The 23,279-nt window shown below is 47.2% G+C and overlaps 1 long non-coding RNA gene across 1 annotated transcript in view; it reads right to left on the reverse strand.

Moving 5' to 3' along the window:
- The window catches only part of LOC140217123 (uncharacterized), a 177,980-nt gene that overhangs the window by 82,606 nt on the left and 72,095 nt on the right, over positions 1 to 23,279 (reverse strand). The gene's annotated exons all lie outside the window — the stretch shown is intronic.

Genomic DNA, 23,279 nt, shown 5'->3' on the forward strand with positions numbered 1-23,279 from the left:
GTTCGACTCCTTATTAATTTCGGTGTCATAACGCTGTACATCGGATTTTTCCATTATTAAGGCTTTCGCCCTAATAAATACTTCTATCTCCGTATTCGATGTTCCGACCTCATCTGCGGCCACCTGCGGTCCATCGAATTCCCCAACATCAGATCATGTTATATCTTTAAATATGATTGCTCATGACCGGCTTCCCGAACAGACTTGAAGACCACCCTCTTCGACAAACTTCCCTTGTGACCCATAAAGTTGACACCTGTGATGCTAGCCCCATCCGCCGACGACCTTATCGTGTGGCTCACGAAAAACGCTACGTTATAGAAAGTGACGTATACAAGATGGTAGACAAAAGTGTCAGTGAGCCGCCCTGGAGTCGTTGGACAACGCCGGTTGTCTTGGTCAAAAAGAAGGATGGCAGCTGGCGATTTTATGTAGGCTGCCGTCAACTGAACAATATAACGAAACAAGATGTGTACCCTCTCCCGCGGAAGCTCTCGAATGCCTTTAGATATCCAAATACTTCTCTTCAACCGGCCTTCGACCCGGTTATTGGCAGATTGCGCTTCACGAACACGATCGGAAGAAGACCTCTCGTAACACTGGACGGCCTTTACTATTTAAGAGCTATGCCTTTCGGACTTCGTAATACCGCAGAAACTTTCGAAAGGATGAACTCTTTCCTTTGGGGCTATAATTAATACAGCTGCCTACGTTGTCTGCACGATGTTATCGTCTTTTCCCTACCTATGACAGCTACCTCATGCGCCTGTCCACTGTCCTTGGTGTTTTTAGGGAGACTGACCTTCAACTTAAGTCTTCTAGGTGCTATTTTGGACACCGTAAGGTCACAGATTTAGGCGACCTAGTCAGCTCTGCCGGTAAACACTCTAATCCTGATAAGATTGACGCAGTCACGAACGTTTTGGTACCCTACTCAGGAAAACATGTACTCAGCTTCGAGGGCTTACGCTCTGATTTTCGTCGGCTTGTCAAAATTCTTTCGAATATTTGTCAGCCGCTGAGCGATCTTCTCAAGAAGAACACTGTGTTTTTTCGGGGCTGTGCGCAAGCCGACGGCTTCTACCCTCCCATCTCCCTACTGACAACGCACCCAATATCAAACCACTTTCACTCGACTGCACAAACTTAAGTTGGTTCGTACACCAGTTGCCACGGCTTAGGTGTTGTCGTCGCCCAACAGCAGAACGGACACGAGTGCGTCATTGCTACGCCAGCCGCCTCTTGTGCCTTAATAGCGTAATGTTTGCATCACCGAGCGCAAGTGCTTCGCTTTAATGTGGGCAGTGGGTAATTCTCGCCCTTGTTCGGTCGCTCATTTCCTGTCGTCATAGACCAACACGCCCTACGCTGGCTATCGCAAATGAAAGATTCAACCGGCCGCCTCGATCACGAGGTCATCAGACCTCAGGTCGCTTAGCGATGAACAGGATGCCGACACTACTCCTCTGGCTGTCCCTGACTTTCGCGACATCCTTACCGAACAGTGAAAGAACGACTATCTGCCACCGATCACCGACAGCTTGACTTCTGGCCACTAAGATCACTCTGCCAGAAAGTTGGTGCTTCATGACGATGTTCGAAATCGACGCAACATCACCTCTGATGAGTCGTCCCTCCTCACTTCCATTCTACTGCTCTTGATGAGCTACACGACGCATCTAATGCCGGACACGTTGGCACCTCTCTCACCTACCACAGAGTGCGACGTCGCTTCTTCTGGCGAGGCCTGTATCGCTCTGTGCGATGTTATGTTGCGGCTTGTGACCTGTGCCAACGGCGAAATAGATCTTGTACGTAACCTGCTGGTCACCTTCACCCAATCAATGTTCTCACGGAGCGTTTCTACTGCTTCGATGGGAACAATTTTGACCCCTTCCCCGCATCTATGAAAGGGAATAAACAGATACTCGTTGCAACAAACTATGCAACGCGGTATGCTATCACGCGTGCTTTGTCCGCCGGATGCGCTACAGATGTCGCAGACTTATTGCTCCAAGGCGTGATTCTTGCTCACGGAGCGCCACGGAAGCTGCTTAGTGATCGTGGCTGCTGCGTCCTGTCGCAAGTTGTTGATTACATGCTCCGTTCCTGCCCCACCGAACCCAAGCTCAGAGCAGCCTATCACCCACAAACGAACGTGCTGACTGAACAACTGAATCACGCCGTTACAGAGGTGTTGTCTAGGTATCGACGTAGTCCGGGCCATCGCAGTTGGGAGAACAAGTTGCACTATGCGATAATTTCCATACAATTCGTCACGTCATGATAGCACCGGCTTCTCCCCTCTCTACCTTTTGTTTGGTCGCGATCCCGATCTGCGTTTTGACATCCTACATACCTCCGACGTCGTAACGCATGACAGAAAACCCGTGACACCTTTCTTTGGGTGGCTCGTATTGCTCTACAGTTCACCTATGATCGACAGGCTCATTTTGACAGCGGTCAATGGAAGTCTCGTCTTTTGTGGTCTCCAAGCTGGCCTGTCCAGCAAACTGCTCTCAAGCTATACCGGGCCCTACCAGGTCTTGCGAGTATTAACTGACATGCATTACGAAATTACCTCTGCTGAAGGAAACCCGTCCTCATCCCAGTTACGACCTTGCGCCCGTTTACGTGTAACTTTTCAAAACCATACTGCCCTTCTGGTTCGCTATTATTAGAGTGCTCTAGTTGAACGTCTTCACGGCGCGCTCCGCTACGAGTTGCCCCGCCAAGGCACAGCTGAGCGGCGGACAATTTTCTCGATTTAGCTATGCCTTTAGCGTAACGGAGCGGACCTTTCGTAGTTGCAACGCCGTCTGGCCAAATTCAGGATAGTGAAAAATAAAAATAAAAGATATCTCATTGGTCACCTTTATCAAGTAGGACGAATATGTTAGCGTTGCTTTCGTAAAACGCAAACCGCACATCGCGCACGAGATCTCACAGCCCATCCTCCGACCTGCGGGGTATTCAAATTGATCAGCCCTCACAACTTCTTTCAGCAAACATAAATATTCGTCTATATGTGAAATTGCTTTCGTGGCTTGTGCTGCGCAAGCATACATAAAGGCGTGGTTGAAGTAGACGGCATGGCCGAGAACATCTCACTGGAGGCAGCCATCTTAGAAAGAGTGAGGCAAGAGAAGTGTCTAAATGCACGCGCGACAGAGGTCGCGCGCATCGACCACCGTCGCTCGCGAAAGTCGGCAGCGACGATCCGCGCTCCGCATAGGCAGCTAAGTGGACGACGCATGCGCATTTTGTGCTTCCGCTCCGCTCAGCTGCTCAGCGGAGCGTAAAAAGAAAGCCTCACTAAAACGCTGCATTCTAACAAGGGCCAGGATGGCGCTATATGCCCCCGACGGTTATGCTAGGGAGCGTTTGGACGGAAACATGCGCTCAAGAGAAAAACCCTCGGTTTCCTTTCTTCTCGTTCATCACATATCAAGGGTCTCGAATACATGCCAAGGTTGAGGACTGGATGTGTTGGTATAGCATATTAGAGGCTTGATTGCGCAACATTTGGACGACACACACAGAAGAGAAACACACACCACAGAACGCTACTTGCAACTATCGTTTTATTTCCTTGTCAGTGGAATAAATACTGGAAGGTACTCGGGTGGGGGGAGGAGGGTAACGACAAAAACACCCTCCTCCTCCCCGAGTACCTTCCAGTATTTATTCAATTGACAAGGGAATAAAACGATAGTTGCAAGTAGCGCTTTGTGGTGTGTGTTTCTCTTCTGTCTGTGCCGTCCAAATGTTGCGCAATCGAGCCTCTAAAGTCTCGAATACAGTAGGTCTCGAATACAGCAGATGGCAAAGCAGCGCCGCGATGCCTCCGTTGGTAAGAGCATCCCACGCGCAACGTGAAGTTCGTGGTTCGTATTCCACCTGCTGACAGATGTTTCTCTTTATTTACTATCATTTCCGTTTATTTATAATTTTTCGTTACTACGATCTACGATCGAAGCTGTCCTTCGTATGAGTACTTATTGACTCCTTACAATGTTGACTGTATAAGTAAATAAGTTAATAAATAAATACATATACAAGCTTGCAGAAACGAAAGCAAGGGGTTCGATTATCACTAGTCAAACAATAAGAAGCCAGCAAACAATGACGCCAAAAACAACACAGGGGAAATTACTTGTACTTACGAATTGAATTTAAAGATGATGAATGAATGGCAAATGGCAATGAAGAGAGAGAGAGAGACAAAAGGGAAGGAAAGACAGGGAGGTTAGCCAGTGTAAATACCGGCTGGCTACCCTGTGCTGGGGAAAGGGGTAAATGGAATAAAAGGAGAAGGAAGAGAGAAGAAAAAAAAAGAAAGCAAGAAAAATGCACACAGTAACACGATGTTACGCGCAACAATAGTTAAAGGCGTTCGCACAATTCACATGTCCTTAAGAACTTGAGTAAGGCCCTTAAGGCCTTGAGTGCCGAAACCCGTCTGGACCAGTGTCCTAGAACTTTCTCTTCTGTGAAGGGGCGGTTGTCCAGTTTTTCGAGCACGGTCACAACCACTTTTCTTTGCACATTGTAACGTGGACAGTCACAGAGTAGGTGCGCGATCGTCTCTTCGCAGCCGCAGGTGTCGCAAGCAGGGCTGTCGGCCATTCCAATACGGAAGGAATATGAGTTCGTGAACGCCACGCCTAGCCATAGGCGGCACAGAAGTGCTGCTTCCGCTCGTGGCAACCCTGGTGGAAGACGGAGTTGCAAACTTTGATCCAATCTGTGAAGACGTGTGTTCGTGAACTCGCTGGTGTTCCACAGAGTTAGCGTAAGCTCGCGTGCGAGGGAGCGAAGACTTGTGGCTGCATCTGTTCTTGACAGCGGTATGGGTACAATCTGGGCACCATCATGGGCCGACCGGGCAGCGTCATCCGCACTGTCATTCCCCGAAATTCCGCAGTGACCCGGTATCCACTGGTAGATGATGTTGTGTCCCTTGTCGATTGCGTAATGGTGGAGTAGTCGGATGTCTGCGACTAATTGTACATTTGGTCCGTGGTTGAAAGGGGACAGCAGACACTGGAGAGCTGCCTTTGAATCACAAAAGATGGACCATGAATGTGGTGAATTGGGACCTATAAACTCCAGAGCAGCACGGATAGCTGCGAGTACTGCAGCCGTCGATGATGTAACGTGAGACGTCTTGAATTTGATAGTGACAGATTGAGCGGGAAGTACCACTGCTCCAGCTGAACTATTACAGGAGACAGAACCGTCCGTGTAAACGTGAGTGCGTTCGTTGTGTTTTTCATGTAAGAATGAAAGGACGGTTTGTTTGAGGGCGATAGATGACATTTCCGTTTTCTTTTTGATGCCGGGAATAACAAGAAGGGCCTGGAGTGGATGCAGGCACCACAGCGGTAGAGATGGCCGTGCTGCATGTGTGAAGTTTGACGGTAAACTTCCGTGGTTGGCGGCAATAATTCTGCTAAACGCTGAACGAGGTCGAGCGGCAGGAAGGGAGGCGAGATGATGCGATAGAAGTCGGCCAAAGTGCCTGATGTGCACCCGTATGGAGTCGATATGAATATACGTATTGATAGGGTGGTCATGCGCAAATGGCAAATGAAAGTGGATGAAAAAACAAGTTGCCGCAGGTAGGGAATGATCCCACGTCTTCGCATGACGCGTGCTTCCCCCCCCCCCCCCTCTCTCTCTCTCTCTCTCTCTCTCTATATATATATATATATATATATATATATATATATATATATATATATAGAGAGAGAGAGAGAGAGAGAGAGTGCTTCATCGAAAAAAATAAAACATTGCTTACGAAAAGTAACTGGAACGTCAATTCATTTCGTTGGAAACCTTGTAAATTAATATATTGAAACTAGTGCAATCCGACGAATTCGTTCCAAGTGGATACGCCTGGCGAACTCACAGACTATAATCCGTAGACTGAAATATTGACCGTAATCTTAATAAAGAAAAAGGTAATTGCCGCAATTATGTTAATCATTCAATTAAGTATTTTGATTCCGCCTAGAAGTAATGGGCCCCTGATCTAGTAATTTATATCAAGGATTAGAACTGTGCTATCTGCCACAGGCAATCTTTAATTTGATGCAACTCAAAAAGAAAAAAAAACAGCACCTATAGCGCTTCGGTTGCTGATCAAATCTGTAAGTCCGTGCCGGAATTTTTTCACATTTCTGTTTTGTCTAGCCTTGGCTGCTTTTCTAAGTTCCTGGAGGACACGCATTCGCATTCTACCGCGTAGCCGTTGAGCAATTCATTGTCTGTATGCCCCAATTCATGTACTCTTGTTTGCTAACACCAGTAAATGTGCAATTTTTGCATGTATTTTGTTCCAAATACCAGTGCTCCGACTAGTCCTTCGCTTTCTCATCTGTTGCCCCGGTTTTGCTTTGCGGTTTTTTTTCCAAGCGCCTTTTCTTTCAGAGCTCCACACTTTTTCTTGTGAACTACGAGCTGCTTCCACCCTCTGCAGGTGGTTTACCCGCTTATGCTGTTGGCCTCCCTAATGGCCCTACCGTGCTTCTTCAGTCCTCTACTCATCAAATTTCTTGTTTGACTGCCTTCTAAACATATGCTTCTGTGGCATGCTTCCAATCTACTTCGCACCCAGCGAAAAGAACTCTTTGGTTTCACAGGTTAGTTTCGTTTTCGCTAGGAAGCGTTTGCAGAAGGCCCGAGTCTCGCCGTGCGTATTGAGTTGGAGCACAGTATAGACTGTTACTGCATCACAATGTGATATCGACAGTCTGTGCATTTGCTGAAGGCACCTTAATGGTGGTAGATTTTCTTAGTTTCATTGAGCACCAGAAGCCGCAGAAACAGAGAAACTGCACAACGTGATAGCATGTTCACAGGCTCTACATAATTATCCGTTTTTTTCCCTTTTTAGTGCATTGCGCAATCCAGAAGCGCTAAGAGTAAGCGGAATTTATAAAAGAAATTATCTTTCCAGCAACGTTATATATATATATATATATATATATATATATATATATACGCACAATGAAACTTCACTTGAACGAACTTCAAGGGACCCCACGGAAAAGTTTGTTAAAGTGAAAGTTCACTAAACTGAAATAAGCAGGCGTGCGACAGCTTGTTGCCGTTATGTAAAAACAAAAGAACTGGAGGTCACATTGTTTATCAACGCATTTATTTGTCACTCTGCTCAAGTTCCGCTAATTAGCACTTTGCAAAGAACACTGTGATCTTCTGCTGCACTTTAGCACTTAGCACTGCAGCAGTTGTGAACCGAGTCACTGTGTCTAAGCACTCGAGAATCTTCTCGGGCACAGTGGGCTGCTGGGCAGCAAAGGCTTTAACTTTTTCCAGGGCGATTAGTGCCTCTTTGGCAGATATATTTGGCGCTTCGTTATCACTGGTAGAATCTTCCTTGTCTTCGCCTTCTTCAGGCAATGCACTTGCTACAATATCTTCCGGTTAACTAGCACGCGCACACTTCCTTGAGGCCAGGATGAATAGGCTTAGTACGGCTGAAGCTGTGGCTCTGTGGCTGTGGAGCCAACTAAACGCACTAAGCGTGAAAAAAACAGCAATGGTTTCGGCTGGCTACGGCTTAGGTAGCCAATGCGGTTCAAAGCTAAACCGCTAAATGGCGGCGGTAAGCGGTAACGCAGTAATGGAGCGCGGTCGGCGAGGTTCTCAACGTAAAAAAGCGTGGCAAAAATGGCGGTTTATACTTGTTGAAGTGCTCAGTATAACCTAGAAGACATGGCATGGCGCCTCGGAAACTGTTCGTAGAAGTGAAATGCGCACTGCCCTCAATTTCGTTAAACTGAAGGGCGTTTGCATAGGGTTGAATGGCGCGACGGTGGGGTTTTTAAAAAAGTTCGTACAACTGAATACTTCGTTTAAATGAAGTTCGCTCAAGTGGTATTTTACTGTATATGTTTTGCTGCAGTGTTTCCCGTGTTTATTCTGATCACTAGCACTAACGATACGATCACCGCGGAAATGTGTCGACTCTGTTTTTGTTGTTTGTTCCCTGCCTTTGCTCATTTCTGTGTACACCGTGACCATTTTCTTTATCATTTGCAGAGAAATGGTAGCCGCGGAAATGTCTTCGTGGTCCTGCTAACTACGTCGTATTTCTTAAGTCGGAAGGATCATTTCTGAACAGTGCATAGTTGAGACGGTAATCGACGAGGCGTGTTAGGAAATTCTAATACTTGTCTGAACTTGAAGCCTCGAGGAGAAAAATTGTACGAAAATGGAAAGGCACGCGCAAAGAAAAATCTGACAGTGAGTGAAGAGCTGTTCAGTTCTCAAGCATTTGAGAGTTCGTTTAGATTGTTTCATGAGAATCAAGGAAGGAGCCGTACAGCTAGAAGCGGAAGAACATTACTGGCAATAGAACTCAGCTAATAAAGTGAACACACACGCACACACACGCACACGCACGCACACGCACGCACACGCACGCACACGCACACACACGCACACACACGCACACACACACGCAAACACACGCAAACACACACACACACACACACACACACACACACACACACACACACACACACACACACACACACACACACACACACACACACACACACACACACACACACACACACACCCACACACACACACACACACACACACGCGCACGCGCGCACGCACGCACGCACGCACGCACGCACGCACGCACGCACATACGCACATACGCACATACGCACACACGCACATACGCACGCACGCACACAAGATGGTGTGCATGGAAGTAGGTAGGGACTAGGTTGAAAAATATAAGCGTATTATTTTTAGGTTTCCTATATAAAGATTTTCGAGTTGTTTTTGAATGTGTGAAAACTCAAAAGATTTCTCTCTCCCACATTTATCCGTTTGTTTACTTTTGAAAGCACTTCGATATGGGTTACAACAAACTCTCCTGGCACAAACAAAGATTCGTGTAAGCATTTCGCTCTCTTATGTTTTCTGTGTGTGCGTGTTAGCTAAAATTAAGGGACTGGTACTATATGACACTGCATCTGATAATAAACGTGTAACACGACGCGGTTTTAGTTATAGTACACATCCGCGTGGTAGCTGTTACGGAAATTTGAATGCCTAAAATATAGAACGGGTGCTTCGTGCCCAATTTATACTTACAATGCTAAATGAGCGGCAATAATTGATTTGTTATAGCTAACTCTGTCTCGCACAGGGCCAACCCCACCGGGTCTTCCACATAACAACAAAGCTATCCAATATTTCAGTCCCCCGTTTATTTCGAACACTCCACTATGCTGTCATATTCATCCCCAACTTAGCCATCATGCGACTGACTCTATGCAAACTTTTGTCGTCAGCGGGGTCCAAACAAGAACACTACAGCGGTGACATCGGTGTTGTAGCTAATACCTCGTACCTAATACTCTCCACAAAGATCGCATGTTGAATTGATGACGTATTCGCAAGGCGGCAGAGAGAGAGAGAGAAAAAACATTTATTTGAACCATCGAGGTGGTTGCTATGAGGTCGAGTGGGTGGTGTCCTCATTCCAGGACTCCACTGGCCATGGCTGCTCGACGTACTTGCTGGACGAGAGCTTCTTGTCCCGCCAGGGTATCGCCGGTCAGCTGTACCTCCCACCGCTCAAATGACGTGCTAGGCGTCTTTAAGTGTTGAGGTTTGCCCCCGCACCCCCACGAGATGTGGAAGAGTGTAGGGCGTGTGTCGCCGCACCAGGGGCAGATGCCGCGATATGTATGTGGGAACATTTTACTGTATTTATGTAGGTTAGGAAATGTGTTTGTCTGAATAAGTCGGAGAGCTACGGCATCTTCAGTGCTGAGCTTTCTGTGAGGCGGAGGATAAATCCTGCGGTTGAGTCGCTGGATCTCGAGTCGGTCGCAGTAATTGGACGGCAGGGGCATGAAGGTAAATGGTGGGGATTGATGAGACGATTCGTCTTGCCCCGCTCGGTTGATTAACGCTCGAGCTAGGGCGTTCGCCCTCTCGTTCCCCTCCAGACCCGCGTGGCCCGGCGTCCACGTGATTTGATGGTATTCTTGCAGCCTCGGGCCTAGAATATGAGCCGCCAGCAGCGGTGTTCGGCCGTTGGTAAAGTTACGGCAGGCCTGTTGCGAGTCGGTAACGACATGGGCTTCCCTGCCTACCCTGTCTTCTTGCTTTATTACCAGCGCCGCAGCTATGGTTTCAGCCGCAGCTGGGGTCTCTGCCCTTACGGAGGCCGCGAGAGTCAAGGAGTTGTCTCTCCCGTTCACGGCGGCTACCGCGAAGAGGCCCCCTACAGGGTACGCCGCCACGTCCACGTACGTTACGTACGGGTCACCCTTGAATTGTCGGCGCTGTCTGTCGACGCGAGCCTTGCGTCGTCCTTCATGGAGTTCATGGCTCATGTGCTTCGGTATCGGGTTCGCCTTGATCTTGCCTCTGACCTCAGGCGGGAGTGATCGTTGCCCATCGAGGGCACGGAGCTCCGTTGCCGTTCCGGTCCGGTGGAGGATGGCTCTGCCCGCCGCCGTGTTCTGTAGTCTGGCCTTTTGCGAAGCCATAACCGCGTCCGACAGCTCAGCGAAGGTGTTGTGGATCCCGAGGGCAGCTAACTTCTCGTTTGAGGTGGTGACAGGGAGACCCAGGGCCGTTTTGTACGCGCCTCTGATGATGGCATCGACTTGTTCTTGGTCGCGTTTGTTTAGCGAGTGATAGTGATACGGCATGCTATATGTGATTCTGCTGATCACCAGAGCCTGGACGAGGCGAAGCGTGTCCTCTTCTCGCATGCCCTTGCGGCTTCTTGTAATTCGTTTTATAATCCGCGAGATCTGGTTGGTGGCAGACCTTAGGGTTTGGATGGTGTGGGAGGCTTTCAGGTTGCTCTGGATCCAAAAACCCAGAATCCTAGTCTTATTGCCTTCCGTGATCTTCTGGCCCTCAAGATAGAGGTCGATAGGGCCGGGGGACTTGTAGATTCCTCCTCCGTGCACCCGGATCACCTCGGACTTTTCTGGCGCACAACGCATCCCGCTCGCTGCCGCAAATCTCTCCACGGCCGTCGCGGCCTCTTGAAGGGTCGCCTCTTTTCGCGCTAGGGAGCCCTTGGTGGCCCAGAGCGTGATGTCGTCTGCGTAGAGGGCGTAACCTAGGTCGGGGATCTTCCGCAGCTCTTTGGTCAGCGCTAGCATCGCGACGTTGAATATAATCGGGGATATTATCGCCCCTTGCGGTGTTCCTTTGCTCGGTACGTCGATCGTATCCGATCGAGTCTGGCCTATTCCGATGGTTGCCGTCCGGCCCGTCAAGAACGATTTAACGTAATTAAAGATGCGCTCCCCGCAGCTGATGTCGTTCAGTCCCTTGAGAATGGCCTCGTGAGAGATGTTATCGAAGGCCCCTTTTAGGTCGAGTGCGAGCAGGAGATGTTCTCCTCCCTTCGGGATGCCCTTAAGAACTTCTTCCCTTAGGATTAGGAACGCATCTTGCGCAGAAAGTCCCGGCCTGAAGCCAAGCATGGTGTGCGGGAAGAGGTCACCGTCCTCTATGTAATGTTGGAGGCGGGTTTCGATGACCCTCTCGTACAGCTTGCCGAGGCACGAAGTCAGCGAGATGGGACGCAGGGCGTCGATCGCGGGCTTCTTGCCGGGTTTGGGAATGGTCACGATTTCCGCGTGTTTCCACTCGTTCGGTACGTGGCCCTTGCTCCAGAGTTCCTCGTTTAGGTATTCGGTGAAGTCCTGGATGTGCATCGGGCTCAGGTTTCTAATCATGGCATTGGTGATTTTGTCAACTCCGGGAGCAGTGTTGCGCTGTGAGGCTCGTGCCGCGGCATACACCTCTTCCTCCGTGATGGGAGCGTCCAGTTCTGGTCTTGGGTCTCCTTCATATTTTAGGAGGCAGGGTTGTATGGGGTCGCTACCAAGGTATCTGGTTTTTAGGGTGTCAATCAGATCCTGGTCGTTTCCGGGGAACTTGTGAGCGATTTCTAGGAGCGTCCGACTGGTTGTCGATTTCGCCTTGTCGGGCTCGATAAGGCAACGTAGGATGGCCCACGTCTGCGCCGTACTCAGTGTACCCTTGAGCGAGGTGCAAAACTGTACCCAATTTTGCTGCGTCAGCTCGTTTGCGTAATTTCTGGCTTCGTCTGTTATTTTCTCGATTCGTAGACGTAGCTTCCGGTTTAACCGCTGTCGCTTCCACCGTTTGAGGAGGCCCTCACGGGCTTCCCACAGGTGTAAGAGCCTGCGGTCGACTTCGGGCGTCTCGACCGTGCGCTGGATGGTTTTAGTGGTTTGGATGTGGGCGTCCCGGAGGTGCTGCATCCATTCCCCTATGTCCGTTATACCGTTTTCGGGCGGGGGGTACTGCCTGAATGCCTCCCAGTCCGTAAGCCTAATTTCACCAATTGTTCTCTTGAGTTTCGGCGTGGATACCGAGATGCTGAGGATGTAGTGATCGCTGCCCAATGTTTCGCCCAGGTGCGCCCATGAGTATTCCCTTACGTTTTTGACAAATGACAGGTCCGGAAACGTGTCTCGACTTACACTATTGCCTACTCGGGTTGGTTGGAGGAGGTTGGTTGTCAATTCGAGGCCCATTTGGTCAACCGCATCGAGGAGCGACCTTCCCTTTTGCGTGTCTTGTTGGTAGCCCCAAGTCGTGTGTCTAGCGTTCATGTCTCCCACCACTACCAGCTGGTTGCCGCCAGCGGCTCTCACGCTCTCGTAAATGATGTTGCGGAAGTCGTCTTTCTGAGCCCTCGGGGGACTGTACAAATTCAGGATGAAAGTGCTACGTCTACCCCTCTTCTGCGGGAGGACTTCCACTAGCATATGATTAATGTCATGATGTTGATAATGTTGTCCCACGGCCGTCACCGTTTTGTGAACTAAAACCGCGACCTTCGGTGATCCCGCGTGTTTAATTACGTAGTAACCCCGCAGCCTGATTGGCTGGTTCCCGACCTCCTGAAGGCAGATGACGTCGGGGGGGTATAGGTGATTTTGGATGAAAAGTTGGAGTGAACTTGCCTTCTTGTTGAAAGAGCGACAATTCCACTGCCAGATCACGAGGTGTTCGGGCGCGCTGCGTGTGGTGTTAGCCATTGCTGACGTTCATGGCACCGCCGTCGCAGTTGTCGGCGTCCCTGATGTCACCCGTGTTGTTTATGCGCTTGTACGCCTTGGTGCGTGGTGCGTGGAAATGCAAGGCGGCAAATAAAATGTGTGAAGTTGGGAAGGTATGTATCATCCTTTAGCATTCACCATCCCCTCTCTCGTCCCATCCGATGATATCTGCTCGTTATCATGGGCAGTGAATCATCTAAGGAGCAGAATAAGTGCTCCAGCTGTCGTATAGGTCTAGTGGCAATAAAATGCAGAAATTTAACGAATCCTGCCTGCCTATGGCAGGATTCGTTGAATTTCATCCTATGAATCCCTATGGCGCTGAAACGCTATACCGCATTCCTGCAGTCATCATAGATTACTGATGAAACATTAAAAAAAGTTACGATAGATAATTAAAGGTGTCCAGATATCACTTGAACAGTATTTTGCAAGGGTTGTTAGAAACGGTGGTGTCAGTTCGCAGAGTTTTGTTCGTCGTGCAAAAAAAAAGGGGGGGGGGGGGCGCTCCTTCGCTGAGTCTAGTCCGCAGTTGTAAGTACGAGCCGAATAGATTTGGCAGTGATAGAAAAAAGGTGTCGTAAGAGGTAGAGGGATATTCTAATTTACGAGTAAAAAAAAAGAAACGAGAACAAGTTTTACGTCAGCAATATCTGATTCTGCTGACTCGGGAAACAAAGAATACAACCGGCGTGATTGGGCATTCCTCGCCCTGCAACTTAGCCAAAAGGTCAGAAAAGTCCTGTCCTCTCCCGCCAGTGCAGCCCCCATAACTTTCCTTGCGACACGACCCTCGCACTTTAGGGGCTGCTTAGGCCGGCACACTGATTACCGAGCGCGCATGCTTTTACGAAGCTATCTTAAGAGTTCGACGAAATTTCCTACTTTACCGCCTCGCCGTGGCGGAGTAATTAGGCGCGAGCTCGGCGGGGACCAACCGGGCAGCCTGCATTGTCGGAGGCGGCTAGCTAGGCCGAACTCCCGCGGGGTTTTACGCTACACCAGCTCGGACCGTTCTCTCGTCGTGTTCTGCGTTTCGGTGCAGTGTTGAAAGGGAACTAGCGAGGAACTCACATGCTGGGAAAGCGAGACCAGCGGGACGCTGAGGTGGGAGCCAGAAAGTGAAGCCTATAGGTGGTGCGGCCTTGTAGCCTGTCACTCGCACGCATTTCGCGGTGTCGAAATTTTGTGGAAGGTCGTGTACAACGAAAGACTTTAGAGGACTCCAGTACGGTGTTTATGATGCACTGGCAGTGTTTGGCAAGACCTGACCTTTCAGGAACTTTGCCCTATGCGTCGTGTTTTAAAGGAACCCGTTTTTGGAAGCGTTTTTTTGTTCGAACTGGCATCAACGAATGCGTGCATGTGACACACCCTTCAGGTATTTGAACATCTTAAAGTGAATGTCAGTATACTGAAGGAATAATAAAAAAAAAGTCAGTAAGAGGAAAACTATGCAGCTGGAGCTAGGGATATACCTGGCTGCACACCAAAGATGGCACTTTCAGTAGTGTGGATGAATCACGAAGAAGCGCAAGTGTACGTACAAACTATTAAGGAAAAGCGTACGAGCATTTAATGACACGTTTTCTGTAGTCAATTCTCGTTACTTACTAAGTTTACCACAAACCTTAAGCTGTTATAAATATCCTCCATAGAAGAAAGGTCGTGTACTTGTTTTAGTGTGATTATTGGATCGAAAATTGACTGAATAGATAATTGCGAAATAACAGCGAGAAATATCGTATTGTTACAGGTATCTATTGTCGAACATTTAAAATATGCCAATTGCAATGTAGGCGTTGTGTATGAAATCCCCCTGGTATGTGGCAAGTCTTATATAGGGCGGACGGGACTTAATGATTGAGCCAGGGAACATGAACAAAAGTTAACTAAATATGAATTGGCGCACTTGCCTGCGCACTGCAGTGCTTGCCCCTGTAAACCCCGTTTCAAGGAGATAAATATTCTGGGAGAAGCCAGGCCCAGACTGCACGCGAACTGGTGGAGGCATATCAGAATATTCCAGTCAGAATATTCTCCAAAAGGATTGCAGATGCGCGAGCTTACCATTGTCTTTATAATAAAGAAAATGCTGCACTAAAGTCACTGGTTTGCCACCGTCCTGGTGCCTAAAAGCATCGTAGCCATAATTACTGAACACTGCAGTTTGGAAAGCCTCGGTTCCAGCGTGATCGCGCCTGCCGGAGAATACCTGCACGTACGCTGCAGACTAGCTGCAAGCTCCGGCAGCGGGGAAACAGCGAGCTCACTCCTCGGTATGGAGAGCACGCTATTGCTGATAAGCCTCGTAGTTTAGGTGAACATATTAACACGACGCATATTCAGGAGTATATATTCCTTGTACGAACCCAGGAGTCTTGCGTTCCCGAGAGAGCTCCGCCCTACACTACGGCTACTGCTGGTGGCCCGCTGGAACAACGCGGCTTCCAGGTGGGCGCACTAAAACAAAGCCCAGACAATCACTGGAAACACATCTATACTCGAACAGTGATGACCCAGCCCAAGAATCGTTTAACAATGGAACTTCTCTCACTAGTTATTTACCTTGGTAGGCTCTTTAGAGGAACGTATACATTCGAAAATTTAAACGCAAATGGAAATTCCCTGTTTTGAACGGGAACAACCGAATCACCATTACGGCTTTTGTTTGTCCTAAACATCAGATATTAATTTAAGCTGGATAATTACTACAAAATTTGTCGCCTGACTGCAATTAAAAGAGCCAATGCTGATGGTCAACCGGCCACTTCCGGTGGCGGTTGTAATCCGACCAGGAATTAGGTACATTGCCCTTCTTGGTCATCTACAGTCTGCCTATGTAGTTGATTGCAGTTAAAAAAAATTTTCTCCCTAGGAGTACGGAGCCTTTTCAAAAAGTATACGCAATAGCACATGCCGAGATGAATTATTGAGGCGCCTTATTTCACTTTCCATTTATACTTCATTCTTCCCTTCAACTTTGTCGTGTCGCACTGGAAGGCAACGGCTTATGTAGTGTGGCATGTGGTATAACAGACAGAGGGACAAAACAGACTAGAAATCTATCACCAATGCATCACTCGAGAAACTAGCGCTTAATCCCTCTAAAGCATTCAATTTACGTCGCAAGCATAAGCGCGTAAGTGCTATGGCTTCCCTCAACGCCTGTTGGCGACGTTCGCATGTAATTCCTATCACGTGCCCCAAATGCCAACAGTCAAAGGTGCATCGACACATTGCGACTACTGTTGGCACTTTGCCCTCCCCGGACGCCTCCTTCAGCCATCTGCACGTCGATATTGTCATCTGTGCTTGAGCCGTCTGCACGCCACTACCCCTCGGGATCGCGCGGTGGTGGCGCTGACGGGAGTACTTGACGGCCATGGCTGACTCTACAGAAGGGGGACTGCGTAGACAGTGGGGCTCGAGCTTTTTGCAGTGGTAAGTCCAGCGAAGCGGCTGAGGCACACAGAGCTGAGAGCGATAACGCCAAGTCCGGAGTCAGCAATTTGTGGGTGAAGAAAAAGCACACAGACCCAGGTGCCTGTGTCCAGAAATTATGTTTTTTAAACGAACCCGCTCATCCAAGCGGAGACCTAAATCCGCTGATTCCACTGCTCGGGCACCGTCAGCGTGGTGGGCGTGTCGCCATCGTCTTTTGTGACCGGACCATTGTGGCACATAGTATAATGCGCTACACGCTAAACATCTCTTACTTATCTCGACTGCTGACTGGTTGGTGCTTCCCTCCACTTTTAATCCAAACTCTTCTGGAAGGTGTACGTTACCTACGGGCCTTCCTGTGTGATTCACTTTGCATTCCATTGGAATGTGTGGAATGGGTTCCTTGTTTTTGCTGTTGCATATACACGCCTAATTTTTGTTCCGAATATTTGCTCCGGTATGTCTTTGTACTTAGGCAATCAGATCGAGCATGAAAAAGCAAGGCGCTGTACCTTTTGTTATCGTACAGAGTTTCCCTTCTAATTTATTTCTTCTAATTGTTGTCAATCTCCATGTTTTTTTTTTTCGTTTTTATTCTTTGCGTCCAATTCGCTGTCTCTGTTTCTCTCGATTTCTGTCTGATGATTCCAGATTTTCTTTTTACACTTTCAGTTACCTTGTACTTGGTTGCTGACTCTCCTGACCTCTTACTCCATGCTGTGCCCAGGCATTTCAGGTACAGGTACTTGTGCACTTTAGCCACCCATTTATTTTTATCTATGTTCCTACGTCTTTCTTCAAGACTAATTTTGCCTTGAGCTTCTCTGATATTAAAAGAGGGCACCCATGTCACCCAGCACTGCTTCATTTGTGTTTTTAACTCTGGGCTCCGAAAGCGAACCGGCCTAACGATTTCTGGTTAACCTCTAACTCCGACGAGATAGCCGACCTTAAACAGAGAACGACATTTGCAAATGTTAGCGATGGCACCAGTGCTCCTTTCCGGATTCCAGGCACCACGTTATACTTATTGTGGTCCCAAAGTGCTCTGTGTTCCATTATGCCTTTGTTACGCTTCCACTTTATTTTCACTTCATCTTGTTGGGTGCTCGGATAGCTCTTTCATTAATTTATGTACACGTCGATGTATTTCTCTTGCTTGAGTATGGGTATGATTTGCTGTGGAATCGACACCATGTAGTTACTCATCTCTTCATTAAAGGTCATAATTCCCGATTTTTCTGTGCTAAACATGACGCCTAGATTGCTCGCTGCGTTGACACAGGTATTAGAAAGTGCCCGTAAATCTCTTGCATTGTCCGCTATCACCTGTATGTCATCCGCATACATAAGTCCGGGGACTTTGTGTCACACCATATGTTCATCATGCATGTAGTATAAATCAAACCCTTAGTCACTGTTTTCCAGTCGTCTCTCAATGCCTTTAACGTAAAGCGGGAACAGAGGATGTCCTTGCTTCAGTCCTTGGTAAATTTCGACCATTTCGTTACATTACACAAATTATATTCAAGGTCATCGTGTACGCCTTCGTGCTTGAGAATATCCCATAAAGAATCCTTGTCAACGTTGTCGTAAGCTCCATTATTATCTATCAATGCTACCCGTAATGGTGTATTCTGAGATACTCAAAGCTCTATGCACCGAGTTATAACACAAATAAATTATGTCCTAAGCGTCTTGCCTGGTGTGAACCCATTTTGTGTTTCCGCCAGTACATAATTTTCCTCCATCCCCTTTGACCACTCTAGTTTTATTGCTTGTATTGCCATTTTATATACCACCGTTACTGTAAACTGGCTGTGCGAGCTCATCTTATCCTTAAGACCTTTGCCTTTGTAAATGAGGTTCATATTGATTTCACACCATCCTACCATATTTATAACATATTGTGCTGTTGGCGTGGCATGCCTAGCGGTGATAGCGGGCGGGTGAATCGGCGCCTGCATGCCTTGCTTGTTTACAACATAAGTTCTGACACGCTTTCTCTCCCAGTGTCTGATTTCTCTGGTGAGAAGTTGCACGTCCGGCTCCTGGACGCCTTCACTGACTTCGATCTAGAGCGGGCTCAACGTGGTTTCAGTCTCTGTGACAGCGTACCATGAAAAAGCTGAATCTCCCTTAAGAAAACCGCACGAGGGGTTGGGTTTTGGTACTCCACGTGAGTGAGCTAATACTTGGATGAACACTTTGTGCAGGACGACTATAGAAGTTTGTACATTGTTCTGCGATAGACTACGTGACGCCTCATCAATAAAAAAAAATTAGGCAGAGGCACTTAAGACTGCTGAAGTGCGGAAATGCGAAAGCATTATAGTACCTTTGGTGAAATGTTTTTTTTTTCTGCGTGCTCCTTGTCCACGCAAGCTCTCTCCTGCGTTCTAACTGCGCCTCGGTAAGGCGAAATGAAAAGCGTCAAGCGTCTCAACGAGCTCGCTTGCCCGCGAGGAGTTCATAACTCGAAGGACCGCTCACCGGCGTTCAATTGGACCATAATGCTTATCATTTTATGCACTCATTTTATACGCTCATGACGTGTCGCCGCCTCCTACCCATTGGATGCGCCTTGATGCTCCCAACGACGCACGCACTAGGCCACACGTTTAGTCAGCCAGAATCGTGGAGCAGCCGGGGCGTCAAAGTACTGTAGAAGCTTGGTGTCCTGGTAGCCTCTATAATACCTCCTCTAACAGACGAAGACTGTTCAGTCATTCGCGGTCCCATTACTAAGCAGAAGGTAGAGTTTAGCATTTGTCAGTTACCCCTGTCAAGAACTCCCGGTCCTGACGGTATTTCAGGTGAATCTTGCAATATCTTTAAGTCCACTCTTATGCCTGCTCTAATGAACATATTTTAAATTAGTTTTATATTAGATGATTTACCATGGTCTCCGCACGGTTCTCTTGTAGGTCCGCTTCTCTTCCTCTTGCATATAAGTGACCTACCTAAGAACGTGCTACCAACTATAATCCGTCTTTACGCAGATGACTGCGTTACCTGTCGCACAATTATCAGTCATGAAGATCACGCCATTCTGAATACAGGATTTTCCCACTTTGCTACTTGGTTCAACGAGTGGCAGATGAACATCAATATTCGCAAAATTGTCTCTATGTCTTCTCGACCCGTACCCCACATCTGCGTCTTCCTTATTGTTTCAATGGTATTCCTCTAGAAAACGTTTCTGAGTATACGTATCTTGATGCAACCGGTTCTGAAGCTCTAGCACGTCTAGGTTACCTAAAGCGTTCTCTGCGCTCAGCCCCCAAAGGAACAAAATTGGTCACTTACAAAACCCTAGTGCGGCCTATCCTGGATTACGGGTGTTCGATTTGGAACCCATACCTGAAGTCCGACATGAACTCGAATCCATCAAAAAGAAGCTATTCGATTTATATACCGGCATTACGACAAGAACTTCTACCCCTCTTCTAACCTTCCCCGCTGGAACCTCTCTTCGCTAGTAAAGCGGCGTAATGTAGAACGTCTTAAACAGCTTTTATCCCCACTGTTAACTCCCAACGTTGGTCATCTTTGGAATATATTAAGTTTGCTAAAGTGTCTAACACACGGAATTTTCCCCCTTTATTATAGCACCCCTGTGCGCCCACACTGAAAAGTTCAAATATAGATTTTGTTCCCGATCCATTGAATTGTGAACCAGCTTCCTGACACCTGATAATTTTGTTAAAACAAACGCTGGTTCATGCCCATGATTCCTATAGGACCATGTATTATACATCATGTTTTTATGCATATATGCATGTATAGATTTTATGTTTCATATTTTGTTCACCAGTGCTTTCTGTGTGCCTTGTATCTTTCACTTGTGTACCGCCTTTTGCTGTGTCTGTGGTGCCCTTAATTTTGTATCCCACTTCTGCGATAACCCTTCCAGGATTGCAGTATGTATAACTAACTAACTAACTAACTAACTAACTAACTAACTAACTAACTAACTAACTAACTAACTAACTAACTAACTAACTAACTAACTAACTAACTAACTAACTAACTAACTAACTAACTAACTAACTAACTAACTAACTAACTAACTAACTAACTAACTAACTAACTAACTAACTGATTAACTAACTAACTAACTAACTAACTAACTAACTAACTAAATAACTAACTAATTAATTAATTAATTAATTAACTCATTACCTACTTAATAAATTAATAAACAACTGAATAAATAAATAAATAAATAAATAAAAAGACACACAGTGTTAATATCTAAAAGTGCTGACCGAGAAAAATTACGTACTCTTGAAGGTTAATACTTCGATTAGACTCTCAAACTAAATACATTGTCAAACATTGGCAACAATTCTTTTGCTCAAATTTTGTCATATAGTTTGCAGGTAGCAATTTAAATTGTTACTGGGCTTGTGGTATGTGGTATCAGACATGTGGTATGAAAGGCCATTCGATACCTTAGAGAAGTCTAATAAGTGCTTTCGCACGTAATAAACAAATATTGTGACATACATTCAATGCTTAAGTGAAATTCAGCACCAAGTTATCGAGTGACACATGTTTGGTAGACGTCTCGTGCCTTTTATCCCACTGATTCGCACAGCTAATTCCCCACTGAAAAAGTAGTTACCCTCCAAAGCGACACCACAGAAGTGCAAGGAAAGGATGGAGCATCAAAGGAAAGCGGAAGGCAGCAGGTGAGCTTTGGGGCGCCATGTACTATTTCTTAAACCAACCGACATGGTACTTCCATTAGGCGCCTCTTCTCTCAATATTGCAAGTATGCATGGACTCCTTCGACGCTAGCCCTCAGCTTATGAATTATTTATCCGGTGGCTCGAAAACACCCAGTCGTCGCTTTCAGGGCCTCGGTAGGAGAGTTCTCTCATATTTATAATCCTTGACGCGTCGAAGTCACGACATGGCTACATCTGTCATGGCACCACTTCAATCGATTCTTGAGAACGCCATTGCGCCTTTCCTCTCCGATGCTAATGGATAGTGGCTCGCGTCGAAGTCTGTACGCCACTGCCTTATTTCAGAACTCACTGCTTGCACAATCAGATCATCGAGGTTGCTGGAGCTTCAGTGCCTTGTTTACCATTGCCGCTTACGCACGTAGTCTGCACAGGGAAGTAAATACACACGAAAAGGAAGGATCAAAGAAAATCTCAACAGAACAAAAAAGTGGAAAAGCTTCACAAGGCAGCTGCTGTGGTGACACAGCCTCCAAGAGTAATTTCTTTTTGAGTTTTTCGTATGGCTCCCTTCGGTTTCTCCTCCCTCTATTTACTTGAGACGGCTGACATTGCCTATGAATAGTTACGATCACTGCGGATAAGACGCGATTTCAGTAGGCTCCTTGAACACTTGCATCTTTTAAGGAGATACGTGAAGGCCATACCGGCTCTACAGGGCATGCTGGAGACGCACGATTGCTCCTATGCATGCCTAATATCGTTTCACAGATTGTATCGAGACGTGCTTTCGGCGTTTTGAGTTTAACCTGCTTTATCCTATTTTGAAAGCGTGCTTCCTCTTGATCGTTGCAACAGTCGTCTGGCGAGAAGGAAATCCATTATAAAATATGAAGACGCCAAATAAACAGACACACACAAGAGAAGAGAACGGGACAGGGCGCCTCTTTTCTTGTGTGTGTCTGTTTATTTGGCGTCTTCATATTTTATAATGAACAGCTACCAACTAGCCCAACAAGAAGTGCTTTTGAGAAGGAAGTCACTGGCCGTCCATTGCTTACTGTGCCTGTCGCAGTTCTATGCGAATTGCCTAGGCTTTCTTCAGTTCTCGTTGCCCACGTTTTCTTGCGAAAAACTAAGTTGCCAGCAGTAGCACTGACATTGCATGACGTCAGTGAACCGCTTGTTGGGAGCCGGCCTATTCTTGGTATGAGCTCTTTGTCTAAGTGCGAACGAGTAGCTGCCGTCACACGTGACGCCAACCTCTTTTACACACGCATTTAATAAATCGTACCAGCGGCGTGTTTTGTGTCTTGTCACCTGCTGTACGCGTCAGTGTTTTATGCCGGAAACCTTTTTGCCACATCTAACACACATATTGGAATCTGTGGGAAGCGATGTGCTTTCGTGAAGCGCTGAAGTAAATGCTGCGAAGCTTTTCATCTTGTGCAAAGCGTTTTGCAACATAGCGATCACGCACCTGCCCGGCAAAGAAACAAGACGCGGAAACCCCCACCACACGACCTATGTTATTTACGCGACCGCGGATTACTTTCTCCTATTACCTAATCTTTAGGATTGCCTTACCTCATGTATAGAAAGTTGGGCTTGTTCGTTATTCATGACTGTGGGTATACACAGCGAAGCACACAGGGTGGACTGAAGTACACGCACACAGCGCTGTCTGTGTCTGCTTCTGTCCGCCCTGTATTCTTGGCACGGTGCCCACAGTCATGCCTGACCTTACTTGGTAAGATGCTGACCGAGAAGATCCACCGTATCACGTAGAAGTAGGCATAAAATGCTTTGCTTTAATAAAATGTTTATGAGCTTAAGTGCGTATGTTTCTTGCACTGAGGATATTCAGCTATGCCTTTCGTTGCTGTACTGTAATTCTGTAGAGAATAAAGATGACCTCCCGTACATATGTAGGTGCAGGACACATCAGCACTTGTTACGCGAGTGTTGTCCTGCGCTGTGCGCAACAACAACAACAACAACAACAACAACAACA

The sequence above is a fragment of the Dermacentor andersoni genome, chromosome 4 (genome assembly GCF_023375885.2).
Source record: "Dermacentor andersoni chromosome 4, qqDerAnde1_hic_scaffold, whole genome shotgun sequence".
Taxonomy (NCBI): Eukaryota; Metazoa; Arthropoda; class Arachnida; order Ixodida; family Ixodidae; genus Dermacentor; species Dermacentor andersoni.